At 42.0% G+C, this 24207-nt stretch overlaps 1 protein-coding gene across 3 annotated transcripts in view; it reads right to left on the minus strand.

The window, feature by feature from the left end:
- TNC (tenascin C) overlaps window positions 1–23922 on the minus strand; it is an 89722-nt gene extending 65800 nt beyond the window's left edge. For all 3 annotated transcript variants that reach the window (XM_069476721.1, XM_069476720.1, XM_069476719.1), the window contains exon 1: window positions 23758–23922. The gene's annotated coding sequence lies outside the window, so the exon portion shown is untranslated. The remainder of the gene's footprint in view (window positions 1–23757) is intronic.
- Window positions 23923–24207: the final 285 nt, after the last annotated feature.

Raw genomic sequence — 24207 nt, forward strand, 5'->3', positions numbered from 1 at the left:
AACATTTATATGAGAGAGAGAAAAGTTAGGGAGCAAGTAAATGACCTTTAAGAATGTAAAATATTCTCGTGAAGACAAATGGCTGGTTTATATCTCCTTTGAGGATGGACCTAGGGAAAATTACTTGAGATTGCAGTTTGAGATATTAGGTTAGACATGAAGAATCATGATCTGATAGTAGAGATTTTATATTTCAGAATGAGCAACTTATTCTGCAGAGACTCTTTAAAAAGCACAAGTGGATTCTTATCTGTATAGGAAATGATCAGCAACTAAAGGTCTGGAAATATCTTGTAGGAGGAAGGACTGCCAACCTATGCATGTTTATCCTGTAGTTGAGAAAACCAGGGTTGAGCGGAGCAGGGTTACCATGTATAAATCCTGGAGAATCAGGAGCTGGCTTGTCTCTTGTGGCCCCTAAGGACAGAACAAGCACCAATGTGTATGTGTGTGTATGTGCTGGGGGTGAGGCAGGGAGGGAGGGTTGGTTATAAGAATGCAAATTTTAGCACAACAGGAGAAAGATTTTTGAAGTTGGAATTGTCACTCAATAGAAAGGGCTTCTTTGAGAATGCAGCAAGCTCCAAAGCACCAGAATGGAAATCAAATGGCGTTGTAGAACACAGGTTTTGGAGACAAACTCTGTTGAGTTTGAATCACTGCTTGACCACTTCCTCTTCCTTGTGCAAAGTATTATCTATGACCGTAAGCCAGAGTCTTGTTATCAATAAATGTGGTAAGAGTATCCTCATAGAATGGTTGTGAAAAGTGCATGAGATAATGTGTACAAAAGGAATGGTGTGGTCTTTGGCAGCATCAAGAGCTCAATAAAGGAAGCTTTTGTAGTGGAAAGTATGGACTTCAATTAATATTTTTTTTCCCAGAATTTTCTTTCTCCTAACCCTAGAAACTCATATATTGGCATAGATAGGTCTGTGTTTAAGCAAGGATAGGAGTTCTGCAGGGAAGTGGAAACTTGTCAGTGTACTTAGACAAATATGAAGTATGCCCTGGAAGATACACATATATACATATATATCTAAGGGTGTGTGTGTGTGTGTGTGTGTGTGTATCTTTTATAGTGAGATTTAAAAACCTGGTAAGTCAATGATTGTAAAGGAGGGCATCAGGAAGACATGTAGCCTTTTCATTGTCTCAATACATAGAGTACTGGGAACACATATCCAGGACAAAGCTACTTCCAAGCTAAGCATGTTGTCCTGCTCTGTACCCTGCCTCAGCAAACACACCTAATGCAGAACAATGCACATGTGTATCAGACTTTGCTTTCTATCTTTATCAAAAGAAATTTCTAGGACTAAATGAATGAATTGTGGAATTATTTCTGTGAGAGCTTCTAGGTGTCTCCATTCCTGTTAATATCTCAAAACATAATTCATCTGGTGGTAAAAATTCTACCATTTCCCTATGAGATAGGAGGTTTCAGAAGACGTAAAAAAATTTGAATTTGTTGGTCTAGAGTAGTTTGGTCTAATACACCACATGTGGTTATTAAAGTTAATTAAAATTAAGTACAATTAAAATTCTCATTCTTCAGTTGTAATATCACATTTCAAGTACTTAATAGCCACATGTGGCTGGTGGCTACAGTACAGACCAGTGCAGATAAAGAACATTTGCATCATCACAGGAGGCTCCATTGAGCAGTACTGGTTTTGAAGGTTGCTTGATTTTATTAAGCCCTTGGGACAAAAACAAGGAAACTGAGGCTCAAAGAGGTCAAAGAGAGTCTGTAAGAAAGTTCTCATGTTGTTAAGTTTCCTGTCTAATGAAAGTGGGTGAGTACCTCAGGCACAGGTGCCAGGCAATTAGGGAGAAAAGATGGCATCTTTTAAGCAACTCACTTAAACATAAGCAAGCAAGCATGTGTATTGTAGTTTCTGTACTTCACATATTCGAACATATCCAGGTACAAGTGGGGAATGGTCTTTAAGGCTATTGTCCTCCTCGAATCTGAAGAGATAACCACCTTGTCTTGGGTCAGCATCTTTTCCCACATCCTGCCCTTGGGTTGGGAAATACCTCCTTCTTCCTCTCTCTGCATACCTTAGTGTCCCATAAGAATCTTCTCCTCACATCAAACCAAAGCTGCGTTGCTCCAGAAACCACTCTGGCACTGTATAACACCTCGTTCTGCTCTGCCTCAGCCTTCCCTTAGAAGCTGGTAGAGCTTGTCAAAGACAACCCATGACTCCGGTTCCTCTGCTGACCCTGCACTGCTTTGCTCCAGAGTTTGGGGGCACTCAGTCCATTTTCTTCAGCCATCTAAATATTTCAATTATGAAGCAGCTGGCGGTGCTGGGGAAAGAGTCTGATCTTTGGAGTAAAATAGATCTGTGTTAGAATTCAGCTCTTCCACGTTAGTAGCTGCTACCTATGGCCATTCCCTCTCCCTCTCTGAATCTCACTGGTCTCATCTCCTCCATGGGGATACTTATGTCTGTCTCATAGTGTTATGGGAGAATGGGATGAAATGAGAAGATATATGTTAAGGTACTAGCACAGTGCCTGGTACATAGTAGGTGCTTAATATATGGTAGCTAATAATAACAGAAGCAATAATAACAACTCTGATCAAATAGAGAATAAATCAGAAAGGAAAACTTGTATCTAGAAGGGGTTGGGGGACTCAGGGAGATACATTCATGACTATAATAATGATATAGTAAGTAACAAAAGATCCATTAATGCTCAAAGTGAAGGGAGGCTATGCTCTTTTTTGAGGGGATCAAGAAAAACACCTTGAAAGCAATGACATTTGAGATAGGCAAGATTCTGAAAAGTAGATGGATACAACTCCAGTGAGTGGTACAGATGGAAGACTGCAGCAGTCTGGAAAGAAGAAATGTCATGAGAAAAAGGCAAGGAAGTGGGAATACGTGGGTGAGGAGAAGAATGGAGAAGATGACAGTAATAACAGCAGCTTTTCTTTATGGGTGCCTGATACATGCAGAGGTTGAGTGGCACATAGGGAATATGGAGAGGTCTTGCTCTGTTGGGGTATAAAATAATATATAGGGGAGTGGAAATGGAGAGACTACATGGAGCTGGTAGAAGCCACATTGAGAAGGACATTAAAGGTCTGCGTGAAGAGCTGGTCCTTAGCCCAGTAAGCAGTGTCGCACATCTGCACAGCTGGTGCCTAACTGTGCGCAGGCATCTGTTGAGAAGGCTGGGCAGAGCACAGGCTTTAGTATTTAGTCCTTGGCCTCCAAATACCTGCTACAGTTGTGACCTCTGCTTCCTACAAAAAATTAGAAAGATAAAAACAATGGTCCTGAAGCCTTTCTTGGGGGGATGAGGGGTTAGGACTTAATCTTTTTATTTCAATTTCCTTGGTATTAGATGTTACCAGTGTAGGAAGATTTCTCCAGAGTCTGGCATTATGGAGTTTTACTCAGAACATTACCATGAGGTCACACTTCATTTAACAGACTGGGCAACCAAGGCCAGGATCATGCCAGCCCTGTCCTAATGGCTTTTTAGTTTATAATTTTATATTTCAAGGTGCCTAACTTGTTGTCAAATTTTCCTTTAAAAAAAAAAAAAAAAAACCCAGTAGAGCTGTTTGGTAGCTAACCTTTTGGAAGCAGCATGCAATAATCTAAGTTATTTTTAGGCACCTCACCACAGGACAAAGACCGTTCCTGGATGAAGAAATCAACAATCTTTGAATTTTTCCCTGGTCACAGCTGGAGCATAAACAATTTCATTTTTAGATAACGAAAAAAACTTCCAACTGGCTAGAATCATATTTCAGAATTAGTTACTTATGACTTCATTTTTAGCAGCTCGCAGAATGCATTTATCTTGTTCACTCAGGCACATACATGAATTATCCTAGGTTTGGGGAGACATGGAGGATTCCTACTGTTTAGAAATGCAGATGAATTTGTTTCCACATCATTTTCCCAACACATGAGGTAGCTCAGACCAAATTTTTCTTCTCGCTTACAGGCACAAGAATTTTATTGTGCGCAGTCTGTCGAGCACAGAGTTGCTTACATGGGCGTTCTTAAATGTTCTAGAAATTCCTCACCCCTTGTCCTTCCCAACATCCATAAATTCCTTTTTGGAATGTGTCAGGGAGAGAGAGGAGCCAGGAAACAGCCGTAAGTGTGGATTTTTTTCCAAGGACATCTGATCCCCACAGTTGAGTGAGTCCAGAACAACCTGTGTCATAAAAGAATTGGGAAAACTCTAACTGCCAAGCTAAAGACCCTCCATGCCCCAGGTGTTTGAATTCCAGCACTGAGAAACAGTTATCCATTTAAGTAGCACGGTGGCTTAACTGGTGCCCAGTTAGGATGCTAGGAGAGCTGGCAGTTATCCTAGAGGACTGAGAATTAATTCATTTTAAAAATTATTTATTCTTGCATTCAATAGAGATGAATTGAACAAGCATGAGAACAGGCTATGGGATAGCCCCCGGGGGTGGTAGGGTGTTTCAGAAACCAATGATAGATAAGTCTTGCCCTCAATGAGTTCATAGTCCAGTTAGAAAGCAGACATGTAAGCAGATACTTACTGGGGAGAATGGTAAATGTTAACTTTGACAAGTATCGATTTGATCAAGAAGATGTTTGAGAATATCTGCTCTAGAATCAAATACTGTTAGATCCTTGCTCTGCCACTTGCTATTAGTTTGAACCATACGGAATCACCTTTTTTTTTTTTTTTAGGTAAAAGACAGTTGGGTGGTGGCATCTCCATAGGGTTCCATCTAGTAGCTGTCTTGGATATGCAACATTGCCTCACTGAGCCTCAGTTTTCTTTTCTGTAAAATGGTAATATCAGTATCAACCCCACAATAAAGTTCTTCCAGCTGCAAGTGAGGGAGATGAGATTAATGAGATAATGCAGGCAAACTACTCAGCAGTTAGCACTTAAAAGGAAAGAGATCTTAGGAACTGGTGTGTATTGGTATTGCATGATTACTTGTGTCTTGTTTGGAGAAGGCACTTAGCAGAAGGCTAGTCTCTGAAGGAAGAGATTCATTTTGGGAAGCCCTCTCTTGCCCACTGTTGCTTTTTCCATTGAAGTGCATAAATCTTAGTGGTCCAGTTTGTCAAGTGACAGGGATACTCTGAAATGTTGAGGAAAGTGAAGAGGCTGTGGCTAGAGCCCTGGTTTTCCGCGTAGCCTATCTATTCTAATTCAGTAGCAAGACAAGCAAGTGAGTGAGTCTCGGGTGGGGCTCTTTTCTGGGAGGCCAGTCTCCTGGCCAAGGTTTCTCCGAGGCAGTGCTGCTACTGGGATGGTTGTCCACGCCGCCGAGCCTGGGCTTTCTCCAGAACAGACTGCCTGTGGTTTAGTCTTTCAAGACTATGTTCCTAACGGGAACTGTTTGGCCCAGCTTCTCAGTACTTTCCAAAGGCACAGACAGACATCAGATTACAGAGTCAAAATCATGCTTGAGTGGGACTTAGAAGCAACTGTAGACGATCGCTGAGTCCAAACCCGTGGCATTCACAGCATCATTCCGGAGTACGTGGCACACATTGCTGATCAGCAACAGTGCACTCCCGAGGAGCTCCACTGCAGAATCGCTCTGGATCTATCAGCCCAGGAAGCCACATCCAATTAAGCAAATGTAGTATATGACATGAAACTTATTTGCCGTGTATCTAGTTATTCAAAAGAATAACTGAACTGAAACACCCAGAGAAGGTCTCCATCTAATTAGTGATAAATAGGATATTAAAACACAGAGATCTTGCCTCTTGGTCAAGGATTTGATTGAGGTTTATCTCTTCCTCCAGACCACTGGGAAGGCTTCAAAAAGAAATGCATATGCAAAACCTGGGGACTATAGCTAATAATAATGTATTGTACACTTCAAATTTGCCAAGGCAGTAGATCTTAAGTGTTCTCACCACACACATACACAAAGGTAACTATATGAGGTGATGGATGTGTTCATTAGCTTGAATCTGATAGTCATTTCACAATGTATACGTACATCAAATCATCACATTGTTACCTTAAATGTATATACTTTTTATTTATCAGTTATACCTCAGCAAATCTTGAAAAAAAAAAAAACCTTTAAAAGTTCATATGAAAGTCTTCCAGTAATTTCTAGTATGAGGTCATTGTAATGGTCTCCAGAGAGAAATATCACTGGTGGGATCTTGGAGAGCGTCTGTGTTAAGAGATTTCTAGACTTCTTGTTTCTGTAGGGTTTTTCACTGTTCCATCCATCCATCTATCTGACCATCCATCTTTTCAGTATATATTTATTAAGTATCGACCATATGCCAAGCCCCAAGTTAAGCATGAGGTATACAACAATGGAGAAGATAAACATGTTTTTTTATAATCCTAAAGCTTACAATTTCCTCCTGAAGGGTCAAAAAAATGCAATTGCTTTTAAATCCATGTGTTGTGGATTTATTGTTTGTGATATTCTTAAGTGCCATTGCAGATTGGAAGCATGGTGCATACTCCCTAGCCAATAGTCAGAGTATCGATGTTAAGATTCTTTCAAGGTCTAATTGCTGTTTACTCACTGTGGGGTGCACAATGTGCTGGGTGCTGGGGAAAATAGGCTGAGTAAGCAGCTTTCTCCTGTTCCCAGGGATCTCAGAAACTAGAGGAAGATATACAAGCAAGGTTTGGTGGCAGTGCCAGCTGAATGTGAGAATTGAGGAAATTGAGCTGGGAAATTCACAGAGGGCTTCCTGGAGGGGGAAGGTATTAGATCACCAAATATTGGTTGAAGATGCCTCAGGTCAGGCAGAAATTGATATAATAACAAGGATAATAAAAGTAGTACAGATGTTACTAACTATCATTTATCAAGTGTCTATTTTGCCAGAGCTTGTGCTTGGCATTTTAAATCTCCGATTTAAAATTCTCACAAAATTATATGAGGTGGTATCTTTATCCTCATTTTGCAGCTGAATAAACTGAAGCATAGAATAATTAAGTGGTTTGTGCAAGTTCAGATATCTATTAAGTTGTGAAGTCAGGATTTGAACCTGAGTCCCTCTGAGTCCAAAGTCAGGGCTCTGAACCACAATCTTATGCATCCTTTTGTCCTGGGGTGCCAAGGAAGGGAGTTACAGCTCAAGACCAGACCCAAGCTCTGTCTATATAATTTCTAAACACCTGGCTCATAGGAAAATACTATCAGTCCCTGGAATCAGAACCTGTAGGTGCAAGACATGCCGTGGCTGCTATGGAGATGAAGCAAGCTGGCAGACACTTTGGAGATGCTTTCATTTCTCAGTTATCATTGGGAGAGGGCTCCAGATGCCTTGAAGGCTTCTAGAAAGCCCTATTGCTACCTCTGACTGAACAAATCTATCAGTCCTTCAAGATGTAGGTCAAAAAAATCTATTATTGAAAGTTTTCCCAGGTAACTTCAGCCAAAATTGAGCTTTTCTTCTTCTGAATTGTCTGAGGAATTGATCTAATATTATTTCCATCATATAGTATTAAAAAAAGATTTGGCGTGGCTTTATTATGTATGCATACCTCCCTCTCTTAAGAAATAGCTAATTCTATGTTGTATTTATGTTAGACTGTCAGCAGTTGGTTTGTGTTTAGTTATACTGTCTGTAGACTGTGAGTGTTATGAAGGTGGGAACTATATCTAAGACACTCATCTGTGAATGTCCAACACTAAACACTGTGTCTAGAACATAGTAAATACACAATGTATTTATATCAAATAAAATGAAGCTGAATATATTTTTTTGGTTTGAACTTATACATACAGGTTCTCATATTTGTGGAATTAATAAATGAACAAATACTCTTATTTGTTCTTATATATATACAAATATATATATTTGTTCTTTTATATATATAAGTAGTTCTCTGATCTCTGCTAAAGCAAGATGTATCAAGGAATTTATCGCAGCCTCAATTCTGTAAATAGTTGATTTCTTTCATTTAGTTATTCAGTGAGTACTTACTCTGGCCCAGATACCACACTAAGTACAAAGATTACCAAAAGTGACCAAGACAGACCTGGCTCCTAGCCCATGAGATTTCAGTCAAAACCCCAAGGGCTTTTGAAAGCTATCTGCTGTGAGACAAGGTTCTGAATGACCAAAGTAAACTCCTTTGTCAGGAGGTGGACTCGACCAGGTCTGTAGTACACTTAGCATGAAAATTCGGTTTTGGTGTGAAGGAAGCATCCTGGGTTATCAGTCAGTAACCCTCCCGATTTAATTGCAGAATTTGTTGTTTGTTAAATCTAGGTCACCTTCCCTCTTTTTGAATCTTTATCTTCATTACTTATTTTTAAGTTCCTGGAGATTTGGCCTTTCATGGGGTCAGGTAGTAGAAAGTACAATACATTGAAGCTCTGGAAAAGAAGCTCTCAGTCCCACTTCTGCCAACCGGGTCTGACCAACAATGTCATTCTGTGACCTTGGGCAAGTCACATCCACTTTTCACGCCTCAGTTTTTCTTGTAAAATAAGCAACTGTGTATGGTTTCCAATCCTGGGGTCTCTTTGTTTCTGGCGACCATTGTTAATTTGGCAATATTTCTATAGAACTTAATTTTGGATTTCACTTTTGATCCAGTCAAATGGCTAATATTAAGTACAAAAGCCCCCAAATACTGAGTGTTTCTTTCTGTAGTTGTTTGGCTTGAGTATTGGTGGTGCTTCATGGCTTCCTCTCTCCTGTCCCTTGAACAGAAGTTTCCTTACCAACAAAATTAAATCCACAAATCTTAATCCATAAAGTATTTCTATCCAGACACAATAATGAGATTCATATTTGTGGTTTAGTATACCTAAGAAAAGCTCAGATGAAATATGACTAGATCCATTGATATATTCAGACCACAAACTGCCCTGCTGTGGTCTGGTTTCAATTTTTGAAATAAAACTTCTGCAGAGCACTTTCTTTTTCTTTTCTATTTCTTGCCTAAACAGAAAAGAAAATAAAAAATCTGTCTGGCCAAGGGGCAACAGTATAGATTCCTATAAAATTCTGGAAAATTGTTTCAAAAATCGATTTGAATTCATTTTCCAATAAAACATGAGTCCTCTACTGTGGCCTTCATCCAGAATCTTAAGAAATCCAGTTGGCTCTTTCACAAGTATTGGAAAGTGGATTCTCAAGCTCTTGAGCCAAGGTTAATAAATTAATGAGCTTTATATAGGAAGGACAGGTTACAAAGTTACAGGATGACACAACCCTAAATAAAAAAAACTTCTGAATGGGGCTCTGTGACATGCTAGCTTTTATGAAACTTCTTAGCCACTCAATGCTAGAAATTTAGTCCCAAAAGACTTTAAAAATCCGTAAGAAGTCACTATGATGGAAGAGAGAAGAGTATAGCCTTTAGAGTCAGAAAGACCTGAGATCACATTTTATTTACCTACTGGGGAGCCCTGGACAAAGTACCATAACTTTCTGAGTTGTGGCTTATTCAACTATAAAATGGAATCTCTCCAGGGTTGTTTAAGACAGTGAATAGATAATGGAGCTATAAATGCCTGGAATATTAATAATGAATGTCACTCAAATGTTAGTATCTATTATTTTCTCTCCTTTTCCTTCTTGTTTCCCCTTTATTAGGGAGCTCCACGACATTGGGCATATTAAAAATGACAGTAATATTGTAGAGGTGGTTCAAGCATTGGTTAAGAGGTGGAATAGCTTTGGGATAACAATTATATTTCAATGTCAAAGAGCTAATATAGCTACCTGGAGCTGCTTTGAGAGAGATTCTGTGGTCACGTTTTGGACTCAAGGGGAAAGGATCTGGCATGGATTAGCAATGTCTGCTATAGGTATAAGAGTGAGGGAGTGTTGATATATACACCAAATATTTGTCATAGCAGAACCAGACAGGTTTGGAAATCTTTTCCAACCCAATATGCTGACACTCAAATGAATGGAATTCTGCTTGACCGGGATTTGCAGCAGCAGGAATCGGATGGCGCCATTGGGAATTACAAAAGCCTGTATAAAACAAGTTCAATGCACCTTGATACATTTTGATAGAAGATAACTCCTGAGATGAAAATATATCTCTAAGACTGGACCCTGGACTCTCTGGAAAAACTAAGACTATTCCAATAATTAATTTGTGTGATCTCAGGAAAAGCAAGCACACTTTCATTGTCTACTTTCCCTTTCTCAAAATGGGACCATTTAAATATTACGATAACAGCTGACATTGGTTGAGCACATGCGTGCCAGGCACTGCTGTATGTCTTATGTGGATTATCTCATTGAATCCTCTCTAAGACATTGAAGATAACTACAGTTTATGGACGAGAAAACTGAGGCTCACGCATCTAGAAAAGGGGATCAGGAACTTAATCCAGGTGAACTGACTCATATGTTATAATGACGTCAAAGGGTGGCTTGCATGACTAAGTTAAAAGGGCTAATTTCAAAAGGATCCAGTCGTCTGGGCCCAGAATAAGTATAGTCAATGAAACATCTTTATGATTTACAATCAAAGCAAGAGAAGCTGCACAAAAGCCTGAAAAATAAGCGATATGTCTAACCCTTGACTTGGCTTTAATTTAGTTGTGTAACTTTAAGCAGCATTTTCTACAGTGTAATCTATAGCACATTGTTGGGTATTAATGCGAAGGGAAAAGATTTTCTAATTAAATATTTGGAAAAAATGTTATTTTAAACCAAATGTTATTTTAAGCCAGACAAATTACACAGCATTCTTTACTTTAGGACTTTTCAGGGTCTTTAATGGATCCGTGTTCATTGGAAATCTCCAAGAAGGGGACCGTTTATAGAGTGTTTCCCAAATTTACTTGATTATTCTGTATTTGAAGTATGTCACGGGATTAGGTTTGATGGCACACAAGAGGGGAAGTGCTGATATAGAACAAATCCTAGACCCTTTCTCCTCTCGTTTCTTCATATATTAGACGGGAGTGATGATATACCTAGCTATGACCTGTGACAAGGTGTGAAGCTCCAGGATAGATGATCTAGGGCCATTCAAACTAAGAGTGACACAAATAGGTTAACACTTATCCTGTGCTTGGTGCTTGACAGATGCTATTTAGTCATGATGCCAACTGTACCAGTTAGGGAACATTATTTGTATTTCACTGGTAAGACTACTATAAGCTTGAGAAGGTTAAATAAGACGCCTAGTGAGCAAGTATTTGAGTCAGAATTAAGAACCTAGTCTTATAATTCCAAACTTTATGCTCTTTCTGTTATACCAAGTTTATCTTTTGAAGTAAGATTCATTGTTCATTTTAAACAATTACTATTTATAGCATAAATACCAGAGGGAAACCCAACATCATTAATATAAATAAACTTGTTGGATTCCTACAATGGGACAGTGTGGGAGGGTGGTGTTGGGGAATTGGGGTGCACACGACTATTTTATTTACAGTTTTGGACTTGAGGGAAGGGCGTGAAGCCAAATGCACTGCAATATCTATGCCTCAGGCAACTCTTTGAAGGCCCCAGGGAGAGACTGCTTTCCTCGAGTCTGGCCTGGAGGGAAGGTTAAGTGAGAGGAAGATAAAGTGAGAAGTAGCAGACAGGGGAGCTTAAAAAGCTATCATTTCTGGAAAATGGGGCCTCACACTATGCACTATCTAAAAAAGTACGGTTTCCAAGAAATCAATCAAGGCATGAGAACATTTTAGAGGGTCTGGAAATTACCACTTTCATTTTCAAAATGAATAAACAACTAAAAAGAAAAAGTAAGGAAAGCAAGGAATGGGAGAAGTCCTTCTGGTCCTTCTGATTTAATTCAGCATATGGCAGAGTCAAGGAATTTAGCCAGAGAGAAATAAAAGTCAGAGGGAGGCAGGGGCAAAGAGAAGATTAATCACACAAATGAACCACCTTTAATCATTCTTCTAAGCTTCCTTCAGGTGTAGGGCTGGCATCATGGTTTTGGAGGGGGACTTGGTAGATGAACTTTTATTTCTGCCTCAATCTCTTTATATATAAATATGATAATATCCAACTTGCTAGGTTATGGTGACTGGAAATTAAGTATAAAGATTTAGCACATTGACTGGCAGGAGTCAGTAAACATTTTCTTAAATGACTGGATACTATTGGTATTAATTGATCAACACTTATGTGCACATATAGCACATTTATTGGGTGTTGGGCAGGTCAGAGGGGAGGAGGGGATGGGTATATTCACACCTAATAGAAGCAGTGCACACCATCTAGGGAACGGTCACACTTGCAGCTCTGACTAGGGCAGGACAAAGGCAATATATGTAACCTAAATGCTCTAATATGCTGAAATATAAAATAAGAAAGAAAAAAAATGACTAGATACTAAATATGTTCAGCTTTGCAGTTAGATGATCTCTGTCGCAACTAGTCAACTCTGCTCTTGTAGAGAAAGTAGCTATAGATAATCCATAAATGAATGAGCATGGCTGTGTTCCAATAAAACTTTATTTACAAAAATAAGCTGCCTCCATATGGTTTGCTGACCCCTGCTGGAATACAGTAGTTATTCAATAAATGGCAGCTTCTATTATAGAACCAAATACAGATTAAACTAAACAGAAAGGAAACTAACATTTTGTTGAATGCCTACTACGTACTTGTTTTGTGCCAATCTTTATGCTAAATGCTTTTTATACATGCTATCAATTATCTTGTCATTCATCATGACAACCTGGTAAGATAGATATTGTTACGCCTATTTGGGAATAAACTTGAGACTCAGGGAGGTTCAGCGATTGCCTTAAGAGGCAAAGCCAGCTTTTGGACTCTGATTTGCAGCTCTAAAATTTGTGCCTTCAACTACCTTGAACTACACTGGCCTGACTACTCAAGCAACTTCCTTCAGCTCGTATTAGGTGAAAACTCAAATTTGCACTGCTTGATAAAGAGAGAGATCAGAGTCCAAGTGGATACCTTCACCTTTTATTTCCTACACTTTCAGCAACTCTCTTGTGGCTGTCCATGTGTAAGCACCAAAATATTTGACCTCTGTCTTTTTCCGCAGAGTCTCTGGCTAGATCTCAAGTTTTATAAACTTCCTCTCCGAAGAATGCTTAGGCCAAGGTGTACTGTTTGCAAACGCTAATTAGTTTCTGGGCAGATGTTGGCAAGTTTCCATTGGCCTGAGATGGGGTCCCAGAGTCTGCTGAGGTCTGGCTGTGCTCTTGGATTGTCTTAGCCAAAAAGAGTTGCTAATTAGGATGACACCCTGCTTATCTCTACCTCAGAGCTAGGTTTTCCTGCCTGGCATGCCTATTTCAGCCCAAGTGGTTTGTTTGACTAGCTCCTGTAGATCTAGATGAGTGAGAGCAAATTTATAGTCCCTTTAAAATCTACGAAGCCTTGTAATCCACCGCAGAATTTCCCAGACTATGTTCCAAGATGTTTTTAGGTAGGCGTCCTGTGGAAAAAGGTATTTGTGTTCAAATAAGTCTGGGTATATTGGGTTTACCAAAGCTGAACAGATTAACTGCTGCAGGATTTCTCAGAATATACATTCCACTGCCCCAAACCTTCCATTGGATTCTAATCACGCTCAGAATAAAATCCAAACTTGTAGCCATTGCCTACAGAGCTCATTCTCTCATTTCATTCCGATGTCTGCACAGACAGCACATCCATGTCCCACCCTATCTACAAGAGTACCCCGGTCACCACCAGTCATTGTTGATTCCCTTACTGGGTTTTATATTTCTTCTTAGCAACTATCGCTACCTGAAATTTTACTACAAGTTTATTTGATTTTATTGTATTGTCTATCTTCTGCCATACTATGGTATGAATATTTGTGTCCCCCAAAATACATATGTCGAAATGTAATCACCAATGTGAGATTAGCCGGTGGGATCTTTGGGAGGTAATTAGGTTAGAGGGAAGAGCCTTCACAAATTGATTAGTGTCCTTATAAAAGAGACCCCAGAGAGCTGTGTTGCCTCTTCTGCCATGTGAGGACACAGAGGGCACCATTTATAAGCCAGGAAGAGGGCCCTTCCCAGACACCAAACCTGTGGGCACGTTGATCTTGGACTTCCCAGGCTTCTGAACTGTGAGAAATAAATTTCTGTTGTTTATACGCCACCCAGTTTATGGTATTTTGTTATAGCATCTTGTATGAACTAAAATGTCCCACCACAATGTAAACTCCATGAATAAAAGGATCCTACCTGTCTTCTTTTCTATTGTATCGCCAGCTCTTACAACTATGTATTGAATGGACATATGAGCTGTGAATTTCCAAGAACAGGACACGGTGTCAAATGTTCCCCAAACTAATTTGGCCTACTCATGAGAATGCTATTCCACAGGACACACTTTAGGGAACTGCCACTCTAGTGGGGTCGTATCACCAACAACCATTTCAACAACAGGTAACAAACAACAACAGCAAAACATTTACACAGAGGGCCAGTTTCTGTGCTAAACAATGCACGTGCACTACATCATTCAGTCATCACAATAACCTTCTGAAGTAGGTGATACTATTTTGCTCTTAATACGGATGAAGAAAATGAGCTTAGAGAAGTTAAGTAACGTGGCCAAATTCACATAGCAAGCAAATATGTCTTGAACCCAGAGGTTTCTGATGCCAAAGCCGTACGCTTAACTATTATTCATTCCTTCCCCTGGGCTGTGAATTTCTCCATGTCCTAGGATAGAGAGTTCTTTGTCTCCAACCCTCCCCTGAGCCTGTCATTTCTCCCACTAGTTGTTGACTGATCCTTTTTATAACCTCCAGATTTTCAGCTATCTCTTGTGACTCAGCCTCAAATCCCCAGACAGGACTCCTCTGTCCTTGGTACTGGTTTTTACAAATCCCAAGCAGTTCATGCTTTTATTCTGAGGGCCACCTCTGAAAGCAAGGACATTCCTTGAAGTCTGTGTCCTGAGACGATTTCCCATCCCAGGGCTGGGATGGCTCCCTCTTGTCACATGTTGTGACATCACTTTGCACAGTTGCAAGCCTGGAGGGTGAAGCGTGAAAATAATGGCAAGTTCTTGGCTTTCTGAATAAACCCTGGTGAGGAAGGGGATGTCCAAATCTGTGAAACAGCAAGGACTCTTGTCAGTTGTTGAAGATTAATTTTACTCCAGTTGCACTAGGTTCTAGATGAGCCAGATACAAATTCTCCCTTTTAAGAACTACATTGTCTGGAGGGGTTGACCTATGAATAGATGGATAACTCCAGAATGATAAGCGAGACAATGGGAAAAACATGGGGTGGGATGGGATGACAGGAAAGGAGCATCTAACCCACCTGGGGGAGTAGGTAACTGAACTGAATTTTGAAAGAATATGAGTAGGTGAAAAACAGAGGGAAAGATATTCTAGGCAAGGGGGAATGGTATTTAAGGACAAAAAAGCATAAAATTAGTGTGAAGAGAAGGAATTACAGCTGAAGTATAGGATCTGTTTGGAGACTAGGAGCCAGATCATGCAAAGCTTTGAATGCTACGCTGGGGGTCTCAACTTTTCCTGCAGGCAGAAGAGGACCATTTGGAAATCTTGAGGCCTAGGAATGTTGATGTCTACAACCCAAGGTTGAGGGATAGATTGAAGGAGAAGGCTGGGGTGAAGGGGGCTAATGGGTGAGCTGTTGTCGTGGCCTGTTGGGCAATGACTAGGCCTGAGGTGGGGTGATGATGGAGGGGGCTGGTGATGGTGGAGACAGTGGGAGGCAATGAACGGATTGACTTGTCAAGGCAGCAGACATTATAAAATTTTGTGTGACGGGGGTGGTAAGAGAAAAAAGAATTAATCCCAGATTTTACTATTCATTATATCCACTGAGAGGAATGGGTTGCAGGGAGGGTGGCTTACTTTTGAATGAAATGCATTTGGAGTCATGGCCTTAAAACCCTGCCCTGGGGTGATAGTCAAGAGAAATGATGGCTGCCCAGTGAATTATGACAGCGAATGCAAAACACCAGATTCTACCTTACACATGGACAGAAAGCTTAAATAAGACCGAGTCCACCTTAGTGGCTGCCATAATTATTGATTTCTCATCAATAGAAGTGCAGATGGGTTTAGTAGACTTGTTATTGATAAGAGGTTGCCAGAAATTTGGTGACCGTGGTTTGTTGGAGGCTATGGCAGGCAGAATCAAGAGGGCCACAGTGATACAGCCGCCTGGTATTCCCATACATGGGTAACTATTTCCTCGAGTGTGGGGTGGCCCTAACCAAGACAATATGACTAAGGGGATGGAATGACACTTCCACGGTTAGGTTACACAAGATTGTGATGTCCCTCTTGCCTGTAGTCTCTCTGTCTCCCCTGCTGGCTTTGATGAAGTAAATGGCCTTGTTGGAGAGGCCCACGTGGCAAGGAACTGAGGGTGGCCTTGGACCGACAGCCTGCAAGGAACTGAGGCCATCAATCCAACAGCTGTCAAAGGGTGGAGTCCAGCCAACAGCCACATCAGTGAGCTTGGAAGTTAATTATTTTTCAGTTGATCCTTCAGATGAGACCCCAACCCTGGCTAACTCTGAGATGATAGCTTCACGAGGGACCATGAAGCAGAAAATTCAGCTAAGCATGCTCAGATTCCCGACCTATAGAAACTATGAGATAATACGTGAGTATTGTTTTAAGCTACTAAGTTCTGTGGTGATTTGTTACACAGCAATAGATAACTAATACAGAGTTATTAGTTATCCTTGGCTCAGTCCGTGTGAGTGAAGGCTGTTCAGAGACTAAGATTCTGTTCATTTTTCTTTTCCAAAAAATGTCTTACTTCTGCAGGTTTTTATATTGTCCCTGGATTCCAAGAGGAAGAGTCAGGAGACCTAGGATTCCGCCCTGACCCTGCTGCCAACTGGCAGGAGATCTTAGAAAGAGCTTGCCCTTCTCCTCGTCTCACTTTCACCCTCTTTAAAATGAGGGATATTAAACTAGGCAAGCAATTTATAAAAACTTATTATTTTTTTTTTTTTTGCCACAGAACCCTTTCTTCAAATGTAATTTCGCGAGGGATCTCAGTGTACAAAACAGATAGAAGTACAGGGGCTTTAGTTGAAGTAAGGTCGAGTGGAGCCCCACACTTGGCCTCCTGTCCCTTCATGGCAACCCCCAAATCACCTCTGGGGTGCCTTTTCAGATCCAGTGTGCAAATTCCTGGCTTAGAGGCTGCCCACTAGCCTTTTCATTTCAACATTCAACTGGTTCTAGAGAGATTTTTTTATTTTTTTATTTTTAAACAACCGACCTGTAAGTTAAAGCACTCTTCTGTAACTTTCCTGCACTGACTTCCTCATGACCATCCCACAATCCCGGGCATCTGAGAAAGTAGGCCACTTCCCCTGGGGTCTGTGCTAACGGAGACTCTCCCCATGCTGGGTCTCTTTTTGGCTTCTGAAGCTCCCTAGCAGGTGGACCTCCTCTGTTACATCAAATCTCCTGAGATATTTGCTGCCATTAGATTGTCTTTTCCCAGGGGGAAAATCATATCTTCCTTCTCTAGATGTACTCATGTCCTTTTTTAAAAAAAAATATAGTTACTATTTTGTATCTTGGTGCCTACAGTGGATGTCGTGTTCCCAAGGCTCTCTGGCTGGCAGGGACCAGTGGAGCTCTGGGCTTTCTCATTCTGGCTGTCGTGTGTTGTCACTGTTGTTACATGCATTCCTATTTCATTGTGTGCCTAGCAAAGTTCCCCAGAGTGCTGCTATCCGCCAGGGTTTCCCCATGCTGTATCTGTACCCTTAGAGTTTTGAACAAAGATATTCCATATCTTACACTTAATCTTCAGTTTCTACCATCTTTTTTTCTTAAGCTACCAGGCATGGTTTACCCCTTTACACGCCTCTGGGTGATGAAATTTGAGCTCTCCTGCTTCTCCAAAGTATCACCTTCCCCAAAGTCGACCGCCGGTAATTCATTCATTAGTTTCATTTCTTTAAGCGTTGCCCTCACTACCTACCTGCCCCTTTAAAATGTAAATATTCCTCTAGCAAGTAGCCTACTGTCTGGACCTTTTTTCTCACCTGGAAAGTGGGACTAATTCCTGGGTCATGTGGTGCAGTGAGAGAAGCAGCGTTTGGGGAGTTATGCATGTGGAGAAACACCAATGCCACCACTTTCTACTTTGTGCAAGTGACAAGCTTTCCAGGCCTTACTAAAACAATGTATACTAGCTGGAACAATCAGAGAGTGCCAAACAGAAAAATTACTTTATAAATTTATGAATTCACAAGTATCCTACTTTGTTAAAAATATGTCTTGCATGTGAAGATGCTTCATAATTCATAGAACAGAGTCGCCAAGGCGGTGCAAAAAAATACTTTCAGAGAGGCAAAGGTATCTTACTACCCCATTTCCTTGGGGACAGCAGAGAGTTTCTTCAACAGTAAGTCACTGAGGGTCTGACACCTGCCAGCAGATGGCTAGGCTTTGGGGAAAACAAACTCCAGCAGACACAGCTCCTGCCTCACTGATGCTCTTGACCCCAGTGGCATATAGTCTACTGGGGCAGAGGAGACGATCGTGGGTTAATCATAACACACAGAAGTCAGTGGAAGAAGCAGAGAAGAGCTGGAAGAGTGGATTTAAGGCAGCCTGCAGGGCAGGCCTGGCTTCACTGGGGCAGCACTTGCTTATCTGTGTCTACAGTTCAGGTCTCAGGCTGGTGGGAGGGATGCGCTGTGGGCGGGGCTTTGCCCTCATGCAGCTCACAGTCTAGTAGGGAAAACATCTTACACTAGGAATCGTATGCTGACTATTTCATTACAGTTTCTGCAGGAGGTGAAACCTGAAGGGGCAAGTTGAAGATAGCAAAATGCCACCCTGCTGAAGAGAACATCAGGTCTGAAAGACAGGCTTTCGACTCTTTCTTAGCTTTGCTGTGTCTGGCCCTCTCTCTTGTCAGAAGGTGAATAGAATTATGGTGCCGGGCATGACTTGCTCACCCTAATGGTTCTAACCACCTTTTCAGGACTAGTAACTGAGTGTGAGTTCTACTCCACCGATCATCCTCTGTGTGGTGTTGGGTAAGCCACTTAAACTTCAAGATCCCCACGTTTTAATGGGGATGGGGGAATGATACCTACTGGAAACTATGGCTGATGATGAAATGGCATGATGCCTGTAGAGTACTCAGCAAATGCTAGCTAGTATGATTATCCCCTGGTCCCTCCTAGAAGAACATTTTAGACACATTCTTGTAGAAGTTAGCAGCAGCCAACTCATCTGCTCTAGGTCAAGAGGTGAACAATGGTTAATTCTGAAGCCAAGCTGTCTACTTTCAGAACTTATGAAATACCTCTGGCTCTTGGCATAGGGTACTTGGGGAGGGTTAAAGGACCAATCAGAGCTATTTGAGTTACCATGGCTACATAATTAAGAATCTGTGGACTTCGGGAAATTTCAAAAATCTGAGACAACTTGGCATGAAATATATATTTTTTTAAAAATTTCCACTCACAAGTAGACTAAAAGTACCCATGGAAGGGATTTTCCATTCATGACCTGCTTTCGATATGGGCATTTTGCTTTCAATCCATGGTGGAGGGTCAAAGACAGTGATGATAGTGCTGTTGCCAATGGTGAGCAGAGGCTGGAAATGTGAGATAATGAGAAAGGGAAAAGAATTTCTAGACTTATGGGCATAACTAGAAAAAAAATCTGGTCACCAGGGTAAGAATCAAGTAGGCACGTGGACTTTTCTCCTCTACAAAGACGTCACAAGGTGCCTATGGCCCCTTATGGTAGGTAAGGCCACCGCTGCCTTTGTGTTGGGTAGAATCATTGCCTGGGTTTACAGGGGGCTGGTTTCATCACACTTTGAGGGGATTTTCCTCCTTGGAAGGCAGCCTTCATCTAATGTTTCCCACATGTTGACAGTGTTCAAACTGGCCCAGGATTAGATTCAAGGGGATTCCCTGACGTCTTCCCAGAGTAAGAGGTGCTTGAATCCTAATCTTCCTCTCTGAGTCTTCTGTTGAATTTGTATCTGCGGCTTGGAGGCTACAACCATTTCCCGAAGGTCCTGGGATTTACTGTCCTGAGGCTGGGGCACACTGATTTCACTCTGTCTCCCCGTCAGCCCCTGTAAAACCAGATGTGCCGCTCACCTGGCTCTCAGAGAGGGTGCAGGTACAGCTCTGGTTTCCCAATCAGGGCTCCCACCTACAGAGCACAGAGAAGTGTGTGCCTACTTTTCTGGAATGAAAATCAGCAGTAGTGACCTGACTGCTACCTCTAGTTTCATTCTTCTCTCTCCTGGGACTGAAATTTGAACTTTTCTGTTTCCAGGCAGAGAGTTACACCAACATGAGCTGACCTTTTCTGAACACCATGAAAAATGATACATGCAGGGCTATTCTGTAAAATCAATAGACACCAATGCCAGCTGGGGGCTTCTCTACCACCTTGGCCACTCACCAAGATACTGCTTAAGGTTCCTACACCCAGTCAGCCCAGCCTGACTTCAGGAGGCAACACAACATAGCAGAAAGAGTAGCAGGGTTTTAGTTAGAAAACTTGGGTCAAAGCCAACTCTGCCCCTCACTTATGGAAAGACTTCAGATGAGTCACTTAATTGTTTTGAGCCTTGATTTCTCTATCCATAAAATGGAGCTAGTAATTAATAATTTGCATTGTTAGAGTGAGAATTAGATGAGAAACCATAGGCAAACCCTCCTATCACATATGTGTTACATAGCCCTCAATGTTAACTTTGTGTGTGCCTGTGTGTTTTATCATCACAAAGACATTGCACATTTAGAGCCAACTAAATGTTTATAATCTACTTTTTACATTTCAAACAAGTGGGCTTGTGCTTTAGGTTAGCTGGATATTTTTTTTCTATAAGAAAGCACAGCTAGATGTCTATAGGAATCTAGGGAGACGAGAGAATAGGTGTTCTTAATTCATTGTAAGCACTAGAAAGGGTAGGATTAAGGGGGATATGTTTTTCATTCTGTCAGCTTGAATTCCCTTTCCAGATTCCATTCTGGTTATATGATCAGGCTACCGCTGAATTTATGGGTGGCCACAGTCTGCCTGGAGGGGCATGTTTAGTCAGAAAGGAAGTGTTTTCCTTCTAAAGGCAGTGCAAGAAGCAGAGAAGCATTTAGAAAGAGCATGCCAGAATGTCTCTGATTTGGTGACCTGGGTCTGCAACCTGGCTCCCTCTTTCTGAGTTCTAGAACCCTGGAAAAGTTACTCAATCTCTCTGCTCACCAAGCCCTTTCTTTTTCCAATAGGCACAGTCCATGCCTCAGAGATCTGTTGTGGATGTTTAGTAAGATGGTGTCCACAGAGAGCCTATAGGTTAGAGAGTAGGCTCATCATATATTTTGGCTATTACTGTCATTAAAATGAATTAAAATAATCAGCCTTGCTTAAGCCTTTTAAATTCTCACGCATACTCCTGTCTACAGCACTATTTGGGGAATTGCTCCTACTCCTGTTATAGAAGGTGACTCAGAAGGGCAAAAATCCCTGTTGAAGTGCAGAATTGCAACCCGAATGCACAACCCTGGCTTCATGTTTTGTGACTGTGTTTCATGTTGTTAAGATTCTGTGGAAATGTCCCAGAGGCCAAGAGCAATGGAATAAGTTTTAGACCCTCTGACCCCATGTCAACCAAAGCAGCCCCCCATTCACCTGTCATATACTCAGGTTTCACCCTAAATTCATTTGATGACTATTTCAATTGTTAACAATAAGTTTAAAAATCATTGTCTTAGAACATTAGTCTTGGACAAATCCTTGTAAACTGATAAGCAGAAAAACCAAGAAAAGCCTCCATTTATTAAACCCTTACCAGGTGTCAAGAGGTCCCCATGTCTTATCTCATCTGAATGTTGCAAGAGCCCTATGGGATATAGACTGTCATCCTCCTCATATGAATGACAAAGCTAAGGGCTGGGAGCTTAGTAACTTCTGGGGGGGGGGGGGGGGAGGAAGGTGGTCAGTGGCAGATAAGATGGGGAAGCAAAGTTTTTTAAATAAAGCATAGAGGAAAAAAATATCTTCAATGACTGTAAAGCTTGGCAACACCCCTTTCAATCTTTATCCAATTCACCCAGAAAATACTCATGTCATGTACCCTTTTGTTCCCCCAAACTCAGTCATCTTCCTGAAATGCACAGGGCCAAGATTCACTAACTTGTATCTCTCGCAAAGGGCTCGGATGCATATGACGCCAGCACACTTTCCACTAGTTTATTTAGGACTGAACAAATTTTCCCCCAGTCCCGAATCGGGCTCACCATATCCCAGGACCAGGTGGAAACTGGCTGGGGTGGGCAGCAGTTTTTGTTTCTAAAGCACATATGGGAAAGCTCCATAAAAAGGGAGAAAAGGTCCACGAGAACATGAAAAAGAGGCATTCATTCTGCAGGCGAGGCTCCCTGTCCGGCTCTCCCTCCGGACAGAAAGCATTTCCAACTAGTCCCCAGCAGCAACACTTTATAGCCGACAGCTTTAGAATCTGCAAGTGCCTAAACGCAAAACCTAGTGACATTTGGAATCAGCACACGACATTTACATCCAGCCCTGGGCTGCTACCTTTTCTCCCAAGCTGTGCCAACACAACCTCCTGCTTGTAAAATACAGCCAAGTCTCCGACTTGCCAGTAGCCTGCCTAGTAAGACGCTCTCAGACTGGGTGAGATAAAAAGGCGGGGGCTGGGGGCAGGCTGAGGAACGCACAAGAAACAATCCACAGCTGGCTCGGTGCCTCTTTTAACTTCCAGAGTGATGGCAGTTTTTGGCAATGACAACGATGATCCAAACTTCCAGTTACAGAGCACTCACTGCCAATCTCTTCATACCTCATTTTCTGCTCATAACAACAGAAGTTATTGTCCCCATTTTAAAGAAGTGGAAACTGAGGCTCAAGAAGCTTATGGGTTTTTCTCAGGGTCACATGCATGGTGGAGGTGGAGAAAAACAAAGTTGCCTCTGGCTTGGAAACCTGAGCGCTTAATCCTCCCATGACAGTGATGGGTGAGAGGAGCCTCTAGGTGCTTTCCAAAGTCCACCAGTGGGGAGGTAGGCTCCCTACCTGGGGAAAGTCATTCCTCAGGGCTTTCTGTGATGAGAGGTGACAAGGGAGAGGTGATTCTAGAGAGATGTAGGACACCACTAGCTCTAAGCACCCCAAACATGCATATGTACCCCCCCCGAGGGTCAGTGAATCAGGAGGTATCCACAACACAACCCCCCCGCCCTTAAGAACCAAAGCTGGTGTTCACCACCCTTGGACTGGCCCTAGGAGTCCCCTCTTCTCTCCTGGGCCAACCTTCATCCACAGGGTGGATGCTGTGAGGATCAAATGAGGGGATGGGTACAAAACTCTTTGTGAACTCTAAAGGCTGTTTGGATGTGAAATTTGGTTGTTCTCTCTAAAATCATATCACTCTGCCCCTAACCCATCCCAGAGTAAGGCTATGAGCAAACTCCCCTTTAAAACTTTACTTCCCTAACTCTCAGAGAAAGAATATCCACAGGTGAATTGTCCAGGCAAGGCATTAAGAGAAAATTCTTACTTTTCCTCTGCAGAACGGCAGAGATAAGAACTTTACAAAAAGTTCCTTCCAAGTGTGAGTACTCATAGAGCTAAAAAACATACAAAAATGAAAGACAGGGGTGGGGAGCCCGGGGGATGGGCGCAAGTCAGGAACAGTAAGGTGCATCTGATTATAACCAACAACGCATACCCGCTTTTGCCGGCGATGAAAATAAAGCAAAAGTTTTATAATGATAAAACCACAGCCTATTTGGTACCAGGAATGCAAACAGTACACCATAACGATCTTGGGTGATAGGAGTGAAACAGGCTTACCTTTCCGCGGTGGGCGAGACCTAGATCCTTGAGTGAGCCGGGTCCACGGAAGAAGTACCTGGGCGAGAGCAGCGGCGGGTTCCCACGTGCGTGGCCCCCGGGGTCCCCCCAGCCGCGCTGTCTTTGTGCCGACTAGAGGCGCGGGCGCGTGTCTGCGCGCGGGAGAGGCGGGTGACAGTAGGCAGGCTGTGGCCGGTGCAGCCAGCTTTGGCTGGCTTATATAGCGAGCTCCTTCCTCTGTAATGGGACGCCTCGCCTCCAGACATCCTTTCCCACTTTTTCAGTTGGCGAATTAAAGGAACAGCCCTCCCAGCGGAACAGGGTTAGCTCATGAAAGACGCACTCGCTCCTGGCTCTCGGCCACGGAAGGAACCTATTTGCATACAATTTATGGCTAAAGTAGGAATTCCTGCTCCCCCGCCTCCTGCCCCCGACAGACACAGAGTAGCT

Source organism: Eulemur rufifrons, chromosome 7, assembly GCF_041146395.1.
Source record: "Eulemur rufifrons isolate Redbay chromosome 7, OSU_ERuf_1, whole genome shotgun sequence".
NCBI lineage: Eukaryota > Metazoa > Chordata > Mammalia > Primates > Lemuridae > Eulemur > Eulemur rufifrons.